Raw genomic sequence first — 17,655 nt, 5'->3', positions numbered from 1 at the left:
AAGTCCTAAATGGATTAGGACTAAAAAATTAAATAAGTCCTAATTAGATTAAGATTTTTTAAGTCCTAATTAATTTTAAGCTAATTAACATGACTCCTAATTGGGTTAGGATTGAAGTGTTCAATTGAGTTATGGTTCACTTAAATCCTAATTAGATTGGAATTTTGAATAAAAGATAGATTGGGTTCACCTAATCCTTTTTGGAAAGGAAGTAGGTTCCCATCCATGTGGCTACATCCCCCCCCACTTAATATGATTAAGTGGGGGCATGAGAAAAGAGAAAAAAAGAGGGGCGTATTGATTCTTGGCGTGAGAAAAAGAGGGAGGGGCGTAGGCCCCTCCCCTTTCCAAAAAGAGCATCACACGGCATTTTAAAAGGAGGGAAAGAGGGTACGCCCTAAGTGAATGAATCCTCCTCTCCCAGCCGTAAAGGAGCATTAACTCCCTCCTTGTTTTCTCAGCCGCAAGCAACCTCTCTCCCTCCTTGGTTTTCAGCCGCAAGGGAAAATAAAATAAGGGAGTGGTGTTGGCTTCTTTCAATCATCCTTCTTCCACCAAAGAAAAGGGAGGCAGCAAGTGTGCTTCTTTTGATCCTTCTTTCTCCTATTCTTCTTCCTCTAGAGAGAGCAATCAAGGTGTTGTTTGCTGTAAGGAGAAAGAATTTCATCCATCAAAACATATCTCTGCAAGGGAGCTAGCACCCCGAGGAGATTGGAGCGTTTGGATTGGTCCTCTGTTTCGTGTGGATATCCGTAGAGGCCGGACACTTGAACGGCTTCAAGCGAACCTTCATCCTAAACCACGATCATTAGTTTGCGGTGATCATCTACCCGCACAAGGTAAAGATCTGATCTTCTTAAAGGTTCTAAAAGTTTTAATTCTTATCTATCTACGAACGGTTTCTTGAAACACGTTCATGCGATGAACGTCGATCCCGCTTATGCCGATTCCGCTGCCATCTAAATTTTTTGAATTTTTCTGCGGCATGGGCGGGTTTCCAACAGTGGTATCAGAGCCTAGGCTTCGTAGATTAAGATAAGAATTAATTATCTAAAGGCATCTTAGATCTGAAAATTGAAGGATTATGTGTGCTGAAAATTTCTGCATGCAGATTTTTCAGGGTTGCTGAATTTTTGCATGCTGATTTTTATGTGATAAGATGATGATTCTAATTACATTGTTAATGAGATTACAAAGTTTAGAATCATGATTAGCATGATCAGCAACCTATGTCATAACATAATCAATTAATTCTTAGATCTGAAAATTATAATTGCTGCATATGGTGATGATCATAGGATTCAAACCCTTTTGGTATTAAATGTAAAGACCCGCGATGTAATCTGCAATGTTATGTAATTTTTCAGATGCTTGCATGCATCTTATTTGATGTTTTGAGAGGCCTGCGTGCCTCCTAAAAGAAGATGTAATTTATTATTATTTTTATTTTACATCTGGTTGTATTTCTGTGATGTGATGTACGTCAACGATCAAGTTGAAGACAAGGCATGAGATGAACAGGGGTCTAAGTGGTTGATGGCGATTGGATCAAGAGTTGGTCAAGGATCGAATCAAGGAGGCTTGGAACCAATTCAAGAGTTGAAGACCAGTTGATCGATTGACGTGCATGTGCTTGTAATATGACCTAATTAGAATCCATGATCATCACCTATTTAAAGTTTAGTTTTACTTAATGCTGCGATTATAACTGTCTGCAATGTGCCGTTTGCATGTGATGTGAATGAGAGTCGGGTAGATAGGTTTACATGTGATGTAGCAAACCCAATGAGACCTAAACTAAAACCTCCTCAATCAAGTCGAGAGTGAACCGACATGAGCAAGTCATATTAGATTAATTGATCTAATTAGTGTCTAGGAAAGCATGAAAGGTGGTTACTTAATTAGGACCTTACTCTCTGAGTAAGGGGAGCCTCCCACCTGCTTACCTGGCCAATTGTTCGATTACCTCTTATGAAGAGCTCAAGTTGCAAACACTAAGACCTGATTAACCAATATTAAGTCAATAGGTCTTCCACTGTAGTAGAGCTGCTAAGGTCTTTCTGATGTTGATTTATCTCGGCTGGATACAGTGGGCAAGTTGCATCGGGGGGCTGGACCTCTCTATAGACATGAGATGTTGTAGGGTAAAGGTGGGGTTGGGCACCAATAACTGTTAGGTGAGGGCCCAATGACGACTTTATTCCTACGGTTATATGGTGGGTCTAACTTAACTAAGAAATGGGACCAATAACTGTTAGGTGAGGTCTTCATGGCTTAGAGACCAAGTTGCACTGCAACATACTTGAGAAGCATTGTATAAGAGTTGTACACTCATCCATCTATGTGTCACCAATAACTGTTAGGTGAGGTGCCATGTAGATTGGTGAGACCGCAGTACCTACTAGAAACCCTAGTCACGTAGGATTTCCGTTTTCCTACCAGGGGAGTGTGAGGAATTCGAGAAAATAGTGGGAGGTACATTTGTTCTAAAAGTCCTTAGAACAGATTGAGGATCAAGTACAAAAGTCTAACTAGAATCTTTACTCTCTGCAAATCATAATGTCAGCCTCAAACCCTTTGACCGTATTCTTGAGACCAACCGATTGACTGGAACCAATTACAAGGACTGGCTAAGAAACCTCAAAATTATTTTGAACTGAGAGAAAATAGGCTACATACTCGATTCAGATATCCCCACACTACCAACACGTACTACTGATGTTCAGCGTGAGATGCATCAAAAGTGGATGGATGATGACATCAGAGTCAAGTGCTATATCATGGCATCCATGTCCAATAAACTACAATGCCAGCATGAAAATATGAAGACTGCTAGGGACATACTGGCACACCTGCAAGAGTTGTATGGTGAGCAGAGTCGCACAGCTCATTTTGAAGTGTCCAAGAGGCTCTTCAAAGCAAAGATGCGCGAGGGGCAGTCTGTCCATGATCACGGTCTGACTATGATCAAGGACCTAGAGGAGCTTGAGAAGCTCGGTATGAACATGCACAAGGAATTGCAAGTAGATCTGATCCTTCAATCCCTTTCTGATTCATTTGGACAGTTTATAGTAAACTACCACATGAATAAGATTGAATGCACTAAGACTGAACTAATAAATATGTTGGTAACTGCTGAGGGAGCCTTGAAAGGTTCAAGGGGCAATGTCCTTGCTGCTGAGTTGACTTCTGGTTCCAAGAGAAAGTCTACTTGGAAGAAAAAGAAGCCTGCGAAGAAGCAGAAGAAAGACAAGAAGCCAAAGAAGGAAGTTCAAAAGAAAAGGGCCAATGACAAAGGAAAATGTTTCCACTGCAATGTCGACGGCCACTGAAAAAGGAACTGTCCTTCATACCTCGAGAGCCTGAAGAACAAGAAAGGTGACACACCTTCAGAAGGTATAGACTTGCTCATAATTGAAACTAATCTAACGGTTTCTTCTACTTCCAGTTGGGTTATAGATTCTGGTTCTAGTGCTCATCTGTGCACTACCATGCAGGGTCTAAAGGAAAGTAGAAGGCTGGCGGAAGGTGCGGTAACCCTTCAGGTTGGCAACGGGGCAAAAGTTGCTGCTGTGGCTGTAGGCACCTACCCTCTACGACTACCGTCTGGTTTTAGTTTATTACTTAGAGACTGCTATTATGTACCTACTGCTAGCAGAAATTTGATTTCTGTTTCATGTCTAGCATAGGAAGGTCATGTTTTTATATTTGACAAAGACTGCTGTTCTATTTATTTTAAAAATAAAATAGTTGCACGTGGTTTTATGATTGACAGTCTCTATCATTTGCATATGGATGTATCTGTAAATGTGTCTGAGCAAGAAGTGAGTGCCAAAGGATCCAAGAGATCCAGGGATGAGATAAACCAAAAATATTTGTGGCACCTCAGGCTTGGCCATATTGGAGAGGACAGAATGAATAAAATGGATAAAGATGGGCCTCTCGGCTCATTGACTTCCGAGTCATATCCAATTTGCGAGTCCTGTCTTCAAGGAAAAATGGCCAGATTGCCCTTTGTAGGACATGGGGAGAGGACCACTGAAATACTTACCCTGATACACACAGATGTGTGTGGCCCGTTCGATTTGCAAGCCAGGGGACGTTATTCGTACTTCATTACCTTTACCGATGATTATTCACGGTATGGGTATGTGTATCTTATAAGACACAAGTCTGAATCTTTTGAAAAGTTCAAGGAGTACAGAAATGAAGTAGAAAAATAAACTGGAAAATTCCTTAAGGCTCTTCAATCAGATTAAGGAGGAGAATACCTTAGTGGAGAATTTCGGGACTCTCTCAAAGACAATGGCATAGTCTCACAATGGACTCCTCCGGGTACACCTCAACTCAACGGGGTGTCAGAGAGGAGAAATCGGACTCTATTGGATATGGTCCGGTCCATGATGAGCTTCACTGATTTATCGATGTTTCTTTGGGGAGATGCCTTACTTACCGCAGTATATCTACTTAATAGAGTTCCCTCTAAATCCGTTCCTACCACACCGTATGAGATATGGCAGGGTAAGAAACCAAGTCTTGGTCATCTCAAGATTTGGGGATGTCCGGCCCATGTCAAAAGACTTCAGGCGGACAAACTAGAGGCTAGGACCATAAGTGCTCGTTTTATAGGATATCCTAAAGAGTCATTAGGATACAATTTTTTCGTCTCAGAGGAGCACAATGTGTTTGTGAGCCGTCATGCCATCTTCTTGGAAAAACAGTTTATCCTTGATAGAGGCAGTGGGAGGAAAATTGAGCTTGAAGAGAAAGTCTCTGAAAAGCAACGAGTCATGGATCCTATCGAACCCATTAATACAGAGCCAGTACACGATATTCCTCAACCACCTCGCAGATCAAGTAGGGTCTTCCATCCTCCCGATAGATACTTAGGTGTACTAGAAGAGGATACCGAGGAAATGTTCCTAGTGGGAGATAGGGATCACATACAAGATTCCAAAACCTACAACGAGGCGATATCTGATATCGATTCTGATAAATGGTTGGAAGCTATGAAGTCAGAATTAGACTCCATGCATTCCAACCAAGTCTGGACCTTAGTAGATCCACCAAAAGGTATTGTACCTATTGGATGCAAATGGATCTACAAAAGGAAAATAGGTTCGGATGGAAAGGTAGAGACCTTTAAGGCAAGGCTGGTGGCGAAAGGGTATAGTCAACACGAAGGCATTGACTATCAGGAGACCTTTTCACCTGTAGCCATGCTGAAATCCATCCGAACATTGCTTGCTATTGCAGCATTTCATGATTATGAAATCTGGCAGATGGATGTGAAAACTGCTTTCCTAAATGGATATCTTGAAGAAGATATCTATATGGAACAGCCTCTGGGTTTCACTTCCAGTGATGGAGATCACAAGGTCTGCAAGCTGCAAAGGTCCATTTATGGACTAAAGCAAGCATCTCGGAGTTGGAACACTCGATGACGCAATCAAAACGTTTGATTTCATCAAAAACGAAGAGGAACCGTGTGTTTACAAAAAGGTTAGTGGGAGCGCTGTCGTATTTCTCGTACTATAAGTGGACGACATCGTCCTTATAGGGAATGATATTCCCATGCTAACCTCGGTCAAGGTCTGGTTGTCAAAAGAGTTCTCCATGAAAGACCTTGGGGAAGCATCCTATATTTTGGGAATAAAAGTCTATAGAGATAGATCTAAAAGGATTCTTGGCCTATCACAGAAAATGTACATAGAGGAAGTGCTGAAAAGGTTCAGCATGGAAAACTCCAAAAGGGGTCTCTTACCCCTTAGGCATGGAATTCATCTCTCCAAGAAGATGTGCCCCAACACATCTGAAGAGATTCAACGCATGAGCAAGATTCCCTATGGATCAGCAATAGGGAGCCTCATGTATGCCATGCTATGTATACGACTTGATATAGCCCTTGCTGTGAGTGTCACAAGCAGATATCAGTCGAATTCAGGTGAAGAACACTGGACAGCTATGAAGAATATCCTTAAGTACTTGAGAAGAACTAAAGATTTATTCTTGGTTTTTGGAGGATCATCAGAATTGAAGGTAGAAGGGTACATAGATTCAGACTTCATGACTGATGTCGATGATAGGAAGTCAACATCTGGATATGTGTTCTTGTGCAATGGTGGTACGGTGAATTGGAAGAGTTCTAAACAACCGATCATTGCTGATTCTACTATGGAAGCTGAATACATCGCCGCCTCTGAAGATGCTAAGGAAGGCTTCTGGTTCAAAAAATTTATTGCGGAATTGGATGTAATGTCATCAGATGCCATAACACTCTACTGCGATAATAATGGCACCATAGCTCTTGCTAAGGAGCCAAGGTCTCATCAGAAGTCCAAGCATATAGAGCGGCGCTTCCACCTCATACGCGACTATGTTGAGAAGAAGTATGTCGAAGTGCAGAGAGTAGACTCCACGGACAACGTGGCAGACCCATTCACTAAGCAGCTAAGTCAACAAAAGACTGAAGCCCACCTTGAGAAGATGGGACTAAGATATATGACTGATTGGCTTTAGTGCAAGTGGGAGATTGTTACATGTATGCCCTAGAAGCCAATTTTGGCTGACACATTATTAATTCTAGGACATAATTTGTACTTGACTTTATTATTATTGAATAAATGAAAGGCATCTTTTTCATTCATATTGTTATTGTGTCTATGAATCGTCCAAGGAATTAATAAGATGATGCATATTCTCAAGAGTTGAGAATTTGAGCCATGTATCATTAGTGATTAATTTCTAAATGCTCCTGATCAATTGATCATCACGAGGACGGTGATCGATCCGATGAGATCAGTGCATACATTGCTTTTCCTATGGATGGACGAGACTCGAGTCCACGGTGTGGAGACACTGAAGTAATAGTGCAGGTACTTGTTAGAGAACAAGGGTACTGAGCGTGACCAATACAAGAAGTCACTTGGATGTATATCCACTCGTCAGTGACTTGCTTGATGTTGCAGTAGTGTGATTGGTCCTTTGACCTGCGATGCTTCGGCTACTCACAGTGAGGTTATTGTAGTTTGACTGCACACATACATGGTCTCTGCCCATGAGGGTCCATGCAGTGTAGATTGGCTGCAGTAGGTTCACTGTAGGAGTAGGGTATGCACCTATAAGGAATCTATCGACCTTGATAGATAAGGAGATGTTGCCCAAGGTGACAAGCCAAGAGGGGGGGTGAATTGGTTTCTTTTAATTTTAACTATCTTACTTGTGTTAAATGATGAGTTAGTAAACTTAAACAAATCACAATACAAACAACAAGAAGTATAGTGGTTCGGTGCTCTCCTTAGCACCTACGTCCACTCTCCAAGCGACCCCTTGGAAATTCACTATAATCCCGCAGATTACAGTTGGATTGTTTTCCGGGCTCACAATCCAAAAACCTTTACACTTTGGTTTTCCGGGTTCACCAAAAATCTATGTTGGTTTTACGGACTCACCAACGAACCTATGTTGGTTTTTCGGGCTCACCAACGAACCTTTACAATTGGTTTTCCGGGTTCACCAATCAACCTATTCCGTTGGTTTTGCGGGCTAACCAACCAATTTTTACAAGTAGTTTAACAAATAAAGGAAGAAGATTTAAACTCCTAGATGAGCAAATAAAATAATATAATCAACAAAGAAGAGTTTAGAAAGTATTTATCGCTTGATGTGACTTCTCTCTTCTTTGTCAAGGATGCTTCTCTCTTTAAGGGTGGATGGAGCTCTTGATGACTCTTTGAATCTGCTCAACCACTTTTCTTTGATTCTTGAATGAAGCACTTGGATGAAGAAGATTAGGGCACTTTCTCTTTCTTGTGTACTCTTTGATATTCTTTGGAAAGGATGATCTATCTGATGAATAGTGCCACTTTAAATAGTTTTCTACATCCATTGGACAAGCTCCAATGGTTAGAATTCAAAAACTAGCCGTTACTCACTGTTGGAAGGACAAAAAGTACTTCTGCAGAACTAGCCATTATGCTTCTGCCCGTGTTTGGGTCGGCTCAACCTGTCCTTGGGTCGACCCAACTTTCACTTGGGTCGACTCAAACTTTCCTTGGGTCGACCCTCTCAGAAACATAGAAACTTGCAATTCAGCCTTCCTTCACTTGGGTCGACCCAACCTTTCTTTGGGTCAACTCAAGGTTCAGTTGGGTCGACTCAACTTCTTCTTGGGTCGACCCTAACAGGGTTTCTAGAGAACCTTTTCTGTCTTCTGTTCTGTCTTGCCTTTGGGTCGACCCACTCAGGGTTTGGGTCGACTCAAGCTTGGGTTGACTCAACTTTATCTTGGGTCGACCCTCTCAGTAAATCCAGAGAACCATTTTCTAAGTTGTTTGAGGATCTTGATGTTTGGGTCGACTCATGCTTTCCTTGGGTCGACCCAACTCACTGTTCATCTGTGCCATTTTTGCAGAAGTGTGCCAAATGCTTTCTTGATGTGCCGGGGTCGACCCAATCATCCTTTGGGTCGACTCAATCCACACTTTGCTGCATCTCAAGGTCAGATTCATTCATATAAACAATGAAATGTATCTATATCAATTTACACAAATATGCTAAGAGTAATAGACTTATAAATGAAGTATCGATTTAACTTATAACATACTCTAGATAATTGCTTGTTAATCATCAAAATAACACTATCATCCTCAATCTCCCCCTTTTTGATGATTACAAAATAAAGAGTATGAGCCTATTGATACTTATCTTAAAATTAGTTTTAAAAGGGCTTAACTAGCTGAAATTCAGCTTTTCAAAATATAAGAGTGAAGTCTCCCCCTATATCATTCAAATGTTGCCAATTTGACTTTTTGAATTGCTCTCCCTTTCATTTATAATTCTTTAAAGATGAAACTCCAAAAATTTGAGTTAAAACATGAGTTTCAGGTTATGTATCGAGGTGTGAAAGGTGCATGCCAAATTCTGAAATTCTATATGCCAAATTCTGAAATTTGATAGAAATATTTGATTTGATCATTTTCATTGTTACAAATTGCTCCCCCTTGGATGTATATGATTTTCAATTTGTTTTACAAGTTATTTCTCTTTCTTTCTTTACTTCTCCTCTTATTGCTCTATCTTTACTTCTCCCCCTATTACTCTTTCTTTACTTCTCCCCCTTTTTGTTATCATCAAATAGGTGCATGGAAAAAGACACAATAAATAACAAACATTCAAACTTCATTGATCAAAATAGGAACATTTTAGTACATTCATGCCAAAAACAAAAGCAAATACAATGTTCCTCAGTCAAAGTTTAAAGATACATGATAAACACAAAATACATATGAGAACTAGATATCTAGCCTAGGCTCTAAACAGAAATGCTAATATCAGCCTAGGGAGTATCTAATGGCTGGGATCTAGTCCTCATCCTCCTAGTGTATGTGGCGAGGGGAGGTCGAGCCTGGTGAGACTGTGTCTGGCATGGAGCACGACGAGCTGGATGACTCTGTGCCGAAATCTCTGACTCAGCAGCCTGTGGCACAGATGGTCCATGGGTCTCTCTCTCTCCGGAGTGCTCCTATCTGCTGCCTCAGATCACTGATCTCAGCAGACATGATGTTCAGTCGGCTCGTCAGCCCATCAGTAATAGTCCTCGCCTGAGCTGACATACTATCTAATCTGCTCGTCAGCCCGTCAGTGATAGTCCTCGCCTGAGCTGACATGATCTCAGTCATCCTACTCTAGAACTCATCTGTATCTCTCGGAGGAACAGATGACGATGGTCCAGCCTCCGAAGGTGCAGTAGGATGATCCATATGCTCCTCATCCTCAGGGATAGGGTCTCCATGATCTGGTGCATCACCCTCTGGTGCCTCACCCTGAATCCCTGCTCCAATATTAATCCACTGCCCGTTCACTTTCTCATATCCCATGCGTATAAGTGTCCGTGCAGTGTATGTGTCAGTATGAAGCAGACTCCTGGATGCCTCCCCCTCGACAGATATACCGTGCTGTCGAAAAATCAACGTGAGTATCATACCATAAGGTAGTGATACTCTAGAGTTGCAGATTACTTTCCTCATCTGCTTCAGTATCATGGCCGGGAGATTCAGGGGAATACCCTGAATAATATACTCCATCACTACTAGATCTCGCTCTGTGATGAGATCGAATCTCCCGCTCTTTGGAAATAAAATTCTATTTATGATACTGAGCAATAATCTCATTTCAGCAGATAAAGAGCTTGCTATTACCTTTTCTGAGAAGTCAAAGTCCTCATTTTCCATAATCAACTGCAGAGCTCTCATCTTGTTTTCTAGCTTTTCCGGAGTGGCTCCTTCACAGGGAAGATGAAGTAGCTCACTCAAACTTTCCTCGGAAACTCGAACCCTAACTCCTCGAACTTCCGAAATAAGCCCTCCCATTCCAGTTTTAAGGAAGGCATAGAACTCCCGAACTAATCCGGGGTAGATCATCACATCTAGGGAGCAAAGATACTCCCAACCTTGTCTTTGGATCCATTCCCTCAACCGGAACCCTTCTTGATCAAAGAACTCGGAATGGATCCTTCTCCTCGTTGTAACTGGTCTCCCTGCAAATCTTGCAAGTATAACTGAGGGGGAAGGAGGAGGAGGTGGCTCCGCACGTGCCTCACGTTGTGGAGACACTGTAGATGGCTCCGTAGGTTGCCTTTCCTCACGTTGGATCCGTGAGACTCTTCCGGATATCTTGGCTACTGCTCTTTTGGGTCCCATTTCTCCAAGATCTTAAGGTAATCTACTGTTTGGAGGAGTTTGGAGGAGTTTGGAGAGTGGGGAATAGAGTATTCAGAAGAGGACAAGGGCAAACAGTGCCCTAATAGAGCTCTCGGGTCCCCCTTTTAACAGTGGGGTCCCGACGTTGGGTCGACTCAAGAAATTTCTTGGGTCGACTCAACGTTGGGTCGACCCTAATCTGGGTTGGGTCGACCCAAGTGCAGAATTTTTCTTTTCTCTTCCTTTTTACTTCTAAAAATTTTCTTTGCTTCCAATCCTTATAAATTCTTTCTGGGACAATGATACATAAGTAAGGAATCTATAGATAACAAGTATGACTCATGTTTCATGAGTTTTTTGAAATTGAAGGAATGTATCATGAGACTACTTGCTCCCTTTTATATTTCTTCAATAAAAAGGATCACATATGCCTAATTCCCTCCTTAGCGTGCAGAATCTATCTTCACTCAAGGGTTTTGTAAATATGTCGGCTAATTATTTTTCAGTGCATATATGTTCAATACATATGTTTCCATTTTGCACATGATCCCTAATAAAATGATACCTTATTTCTATGTGTTTGGCTTTAGAATGCTGAACTGAATTTTTAGTAAGATTTATGGCACTAGTATTATCACACTTAATAGGAATATTATCTAGCTTAACTCCATAGTCCTCTAGTTGTTGCTTAAGCCATAGTACTTGAGCACAACAACTACCAGCAGCTATATATTCAGCTTCAGCTATGGACAGTGCCACTGAATTCTGCTTTTTGCTAAACCATGATACTAAGTTATTTTCTAAGAATTGACATGTGCCACTTGTGCTCTTCCTATCTAATTTGCATCCGGCAAAATCAGCATCTGAATATGCAAGTAAATCTAGACAGGAGTCTCTTGAGTACCATAATCCTATATTGGTAGTTCCTCTTAAATATCCTGGCCAAGGTTTTGCTAAATTGAACACAAGGCATTATCTCCTGTTTTCAGGAGAGGTCAATTTTATCTTTGACTCACAACTGACTATGCAAGTACTTGACTATACCCAGTGACCTTCCGTCACTGATTAGAAATTCAGGTAGCCCGGTACCAAAGTACAGTGAGTTGCTTGCTAGTACAGATTGCGGTCTCAGATCAGAGGACCAAACTTATACCCATATCCACTCAGAACATCTCTTGATAGTAGAGCGTTCCGGAATTGGTCACGTTCAGTGAAATGTACTCCTACACTTCACCTGTGTGACATATCAGTGTCTCCACACTCCTTGGTTAAGAGAACAACCAACATATATGTCACACAACGACCTATATCGATAATACTGTCATCCTATTAACAGCATATCATTTGATCATGAACAGTTTTAAGAACTTGAAGATAAATCCTCCTTTATCATAAAACAAGTTCTATAGATTTCATCATATAAGAGTTCATTTGAAGATGTACAATTGATGAGAGCACAAAAGTACAATCTTCATACCATTTTAATTAATATTATAGCTAATCTTTATTAATAAAATTAATTAATTAATGTTTTATTTATGTTTGAGTGCAAGTAATCCAAGAGACTCAAAAATGCTGAGTTTGAGCCCAACGCCCAGCAGCCCGAGCTCAACAAAGTTCCCAACGTCTCCGCCTGCCCCAGCTGTGTGCATCACGCGTTCCACGCTCCCCATCTCCGCGTGTAGCTTCTATCAGCAACCGTCATGACCACATCCATTCCCAAGCACAGTTGCAATGTTCAACACCCCAACGGCCATCCACGTGTTCCAACGGGACCGTCCTAGCAGCAAAAGCATCCCAATAACCGGATCGTCCCCAAGCCGAGTCCTCCATTTCATTAAATCCCAACTTGTTCCATGAGTTTTCTCAACTTCCATACAACCGCATGGCTTCCTGTCCCAAACTCCCAAAGCGGCTCTTTCTTTCATTCGCGAAGCATCTCCCCAACGAACAAGAGCATGCGTCCGTGAGGAGCTTCCCAATATTCGTCATCTCCGAGCGTTTCTTCCCAGCTCATCCGCATCGCTTCCGCGTGTTCCATGCATTCAAGTTCCAGCGAAAATGTCCCAGCAGGCGAAAACTCCCAAGCGATTCGACTTCATCTAATCCGCGTCTCATCCGCTCCCAGCAGCGTTCCAGCTTTTCCAAAATCCCTTCAAACATGCTGAAGGTGTCTATAAAAGGAATCGGGAAGGGACTACCAGGGGGTTCATTGGAGGGAGGCAGAAGGGAATCACCGAGGCACAAAATCTGCACCTCCTCTTCCGATCCATCTTCTCAGCCGGTGGAGAGAAGGAGGAGAGGCCAGAAAGGAGAGAGGTGACCAGGGGGCCACGATTCATCATCCTTCCGGTGGACCAAAGGGGAGAAACCAAGCCGGCGAGGAAGGAGAGAAGTCATCCGGTGGAGGAAAGGGAAGAAGCAAGGAAAAGAAAAGAAACAGAGTGCCCTGTTTCTAAATAAAAAGGAAAAAGGATTTATGTTTATTTTAACTTATTCGTTGCTAATCCTTTTTATAAAATTGCTTCCATCTCATATGAGTAGCTAAATATCTTTTAGCTAAGGCTAGGGAAAAGCCTAGCATTTTCTTCATGTATTTTCTTTAATCATCAATGGATTTTTAATGTTTTTGATTTGATTTATGGTGCAGTAGATTTATAAGAATTATTTCAAACTTATATATTTTTTTTGATTTGTTATTTTTCCCGAGTATAACAGATGCTTAGAAATCCCTGTAATTTAAAATATAATTACTGTAATGCTGCCCATAAAACTAAATCTATTTTATTAACAATTAATTGGTATTTTCATTGCTTCACTTTCCGGTTGGGTCTTTACTCAGATCTAACTGAGATTATAGGTGATTTTAAGAAAAGCATGATGAAGTGCTAGGCTGAATCCTGATGCCTTAGTTATATTTTTGTCAATTCGAATATTATTTAGCCTTTAGTTTTTATTCACGGTCAAATACCTGTGGATTCGATCTCGGACTCACCGAGAATATTACTTTGCTACACCCTATACTTGGGGTATCCTACATTTAATTTCTCTTTTAAAAAGAGCAAGATTAAAAATGTAGCAACAATGAAATGATGAACAATGCCAAATAACATTTTATTAATTTGTCAATTTATTTACAAAATTTAATCATCAGCGCACTGACGATTGACTCTTAGGATACAATTTCCAACACAAGCATCCAAGGATCACGCGCCCATTCTAGCTGTTTGCATTCCGCCCCAGCAATCACGCATCCTCCCCCTCTCGATGCTTCAAGGATTGATCTAACCCGGGTCGCCCACATGACAGGCGGGAATACTCACCACTATACTACAACGGCGCCAGTTAGGAGCTTAAGTGTACTCTTCAAACCAGTTAGGAGCTGTCTAGAAATTTTTAGGAAAACATTAGAAATAAGGGTGCTATGCTTTGATACTGTTTGATTATGAATAATTTTAGTAGTAGGGTGTCAATATTCATAGCTTTAGGTAATATTCATACTCATCCAAAACTCTAAAAATATATATATATACAAAATAAATAAATAATTAATTAATAAAAAAAAACTGGTTAATTGGTCAGTATATGCAGTTGTGGCAAAGGGATAAAACGAAAAGATTATTTCGAGCTGAATCAAGGGATAAAAGTTCAATTAATCAAATGGAGGATAGTCAGAGTAATCATGGAGATAATGAATATCAAGATAACCTACCTAGTAGAACGCTTCGCGATTATCTACAACCTACTAGGACCAGTACTCCTCTTGCATGGTTATTCCTACTGCTGCGGGAGCCTTTGATATGAAACCAGGAATAATCCAATTACTCCCAAAGTTTCATGGACTTGACTTCGAAAGTCCCTACTTGCACCTAAAAGAATTTGATGAAGTGTGTTCAACACTTCAATTTAATAATATCAATGAAGAGGTAGTGAAGCTTAAGTTATTTCCTTTTTCTTTAAAGGAAAAAGCTAAGTCATGGTTACATTCTTTAAGACCTAGGACCATAGCTACCTGGCAAGAGATGACAAGAAAATTTTTAAAGAAATTCTTTCCAACACATAAAACGAACACACTTAGAAGAAATATCATGAACTTTGCACAAAAAGATGGAGAAACATTTTTTCAGTGTTGGAAAAGATTTAAGGACCTTCTGCTTGCTTGCCCACATCATGGATATGAAATTTGGAGGGTCATTAGTTTCTTTTATGATGGTTTGTCCTCCAATATGAGACAATTTGTAGAAATGATGTGTAACGGTGAATTCATGAGTAAGGAACCAAATGAAGCCTGGGATTATTTTGATATTTTAGCAGAAAATGCACAAGCTTGGGATACAACAGATAAAAATGAAAATTCTAAAATAGCACCTAATGCAAAAGGAGGAATATATCTTATTAAAGATGATAATGATGTCAATGTAAAAATTGCTAATCTAACTAGGAAGGTTGAAGCCATGGAATTAAGCAAGGCCACTATAGGAAAAGCACAAAATATTGTTGAAAGTATATGTGGAATTTGCGAGAGTAATGCACATGTGACCAAGGATTGTCCTACAATCCCTGCTTTTCAAGAAGTGTTACATGATCAAGCAAATTTCACCGATACTTATAAAAGACCATTTCCAGAAACATATAATCCTAATTGGCGAAACCATCCTAACTTTAGTTGGAGACATGGACCTACTGCCAATGAATCTCAAGGAAATTCTGTTCCTACTCCTTATGTGCCACCACATAGAAAATCCCTTGAAGATACTTTGCAAACCTTCATGCAAGGGCAGACTCAAATAAATCAGAATACAATGCAATCACTCCAAGAACTTAAAAATTATGTAGGTAGAATTGAGGCTCAACTCAATGTTAGCGAAAAAGGAACATTTCCAGCCTAACCTCAATCTAACCCAAAGGGTCAACATGAGGTCCATGAAGCAAGTTCATCCCAACCAAAATTTGAACAAGTTAAGTCTGTCACAACCCTTCGCAGCGGAAAAATAATTAACAAAGAAATTCCGACAAAAGATGACAAACCTAAAAAATCTATTGAAAAGAAGGATGAAGATGATAATGAACAAGATGATCCAATACCCCATCACAAGATAGTTGCTCCATTCCCTCAGCGCTTGCTTGCAGCTAAAAAGAGAATACCTGACCAAGAAATTCTAGATATCTTTAAACAAGTAAAGATTAACATTCCTTTATTAGATGCCATTAAGCAGATCCCATCTTATGCCAAATTTTTAAATGATCTTTGTACCATAAAGCGAAAGCTTCACGTGCAAAAGAAAGCTTTTCTAACTGAACAGGTGAGTGCTATTCTCAAACACAACACCCCACCTAAATATAAAGATCCTGGTTGTCCTACCATATCTTGCATCATAAGAAACTTCAGGATACAACGAGCCCTTCTTGATTTAGGTGCAAGTGTTAACTTACTGCCCTATTAGTTTATGAACAATTAGGACTTGGTGAACTAAAACCCACCAAGGTTACTCTCCAACTTGCCGATCGATCTATAAAGATACCAAGAGGAGTAGTCGAGGATGAACTTGTCCAAATTGATAAATTCTATTTTCTCGACTTCATAGTATTAGATACCCAGCCTGTCATGAATTGTACCACTCCAATACCTGTCATCTTGGGACGACCATTTCTAGCTACTTCTAATGCTTTGATCAACTGTCAAAATGGAATAATGAAAATGTCATTTGGGAATATGACTATAGATTTTAATATATTTAATATATGCAAACAACCTGATAATGACAATGAAAATGATGAAATTCATGGAGTTAATCTGATCGACTCTATTGTAGAAGATGCTCTTGTCCCATCTCTTTCTTCTGATCCTTTAGAAACATGCCTAACTCATTTTGGAAATACAGAGATAAACCAAAACTTTAGAGAAATCAGTGCCATATTAGATTCAGCTCCTTTGTTGGATACGGATAGGTGGAAATCTCGTTTTGAAGAATTGCCCACACGCAACAATAGTCCTCTACCATCTAGTGTTCAAGCACCTAAACTTGAGCTAAAACCTTTGCCATCTGAGCTCAAGTACGCATACCTTGGTCAAGAAGAGACTTTTCCTGTGATCATATCATCCCAACTCGAACAAAGTCAAGAATTAAAATTGTTAGAAATTCTCAAGGAACATAAGGGAGCAATAGGGTGGACAATTGTTGATATCAAGGGAATTAGTCCCTCAATTTGCACTCATAGAATCCACCTAGAAGCTGATGCCAAACCTTCTTGTCAACCTCAACGTCGATTGAACCCAAAAATGAAGGATGTGGTTAGGGCAGAAGTTCTGAAACTTCTGGATGCGGGTATGATCTACCCAATTTCAGATAGCAAATGGGTAAGTCCAACCCAAGTGGTTCCAAAAAAATCTGGTGTTACTATAGTCAAAAATGCCAATAATGAATTAGTTCCAACTAGGGTCCCCACTAGTTAGCGTGTATGCATTGACTACAGAAAACTTAATTCTATCACTAGGAAGGATCATTTTCCTCTACCTTTTATTAATCAAATCTTAGAAAGGTTGGCAGGTCATAAATTTTATTGCTTCCTAGATGGCTATTCCGGTTACAACCAAATTGCAATTGATCTTGAAGATCAGGAAAAGACCACTTTTACATGTTCTTTTGGCACATTTGCTTACAAGAGAATGCCATTTGGGTTATGTAATGCTCCTGCAACCTTCCAAAGATGCATGCTCAGTATTTTCTCTGACATGGTTGAGCGCTTTTTGGAAGTCTTCATGGATGATTTTTCGGTTTTCGGCTCCTCTTTTGAAAACTGTGTGGAGCATTTAAGGCTAGTCTTAATTCGGTGTGTGGAGAAGAATCTAATCTTAAACTGAGAAAAGTGCCATTTCATGGTAACTAGGAGAATTGTTTTCGGGCACGTCAATTTATCTGAAGGAATTGAAGTGGACAAGGCTAAAATTGACTTA

At 40.3% G+C, this 17,655-nt stretch overlaps 1 non-coding gene across 1 annotated transcript; it reads right to left on the bottom strand.

The window, feature by feature from the left end:
• Positions 1-14,770: 14,770 nt before the first annotated feature.
• On the bottom strand, positions 14,771-14,877 carry LOC120107689. Its single transcript, XR_005509367.1, has one exon. It is a non-coding gene; the product is annotated as a small nucleolar RNA R71 (small nucleolar RNA).
• Positions 14,878-17,655: the final 2,778 nt, after the last annotated feature.

Source organism: Phoenix dactylifera, unplaced genomic scaffold (genome assembly GCF_009389715.1).
Source record: "Phoenix dactylifera cultivar Barhee BC4 unplaced genomic scaffold, palm_55x_up_171113_PBpolish2nd_filt_p 000961F, whole genome shotgun sequence".
Classification (NCBI taxonomy): domain Eukaryota; kingdom Viridiplantae; phylum Streptophyta; class Magnoliopsida; order Arecales; family Arecaceae; genus Phoenix; species Phoenix dactylifera.
This window is presented reverse-complemented; position numbering and strand designations above follow the sequence as displayed.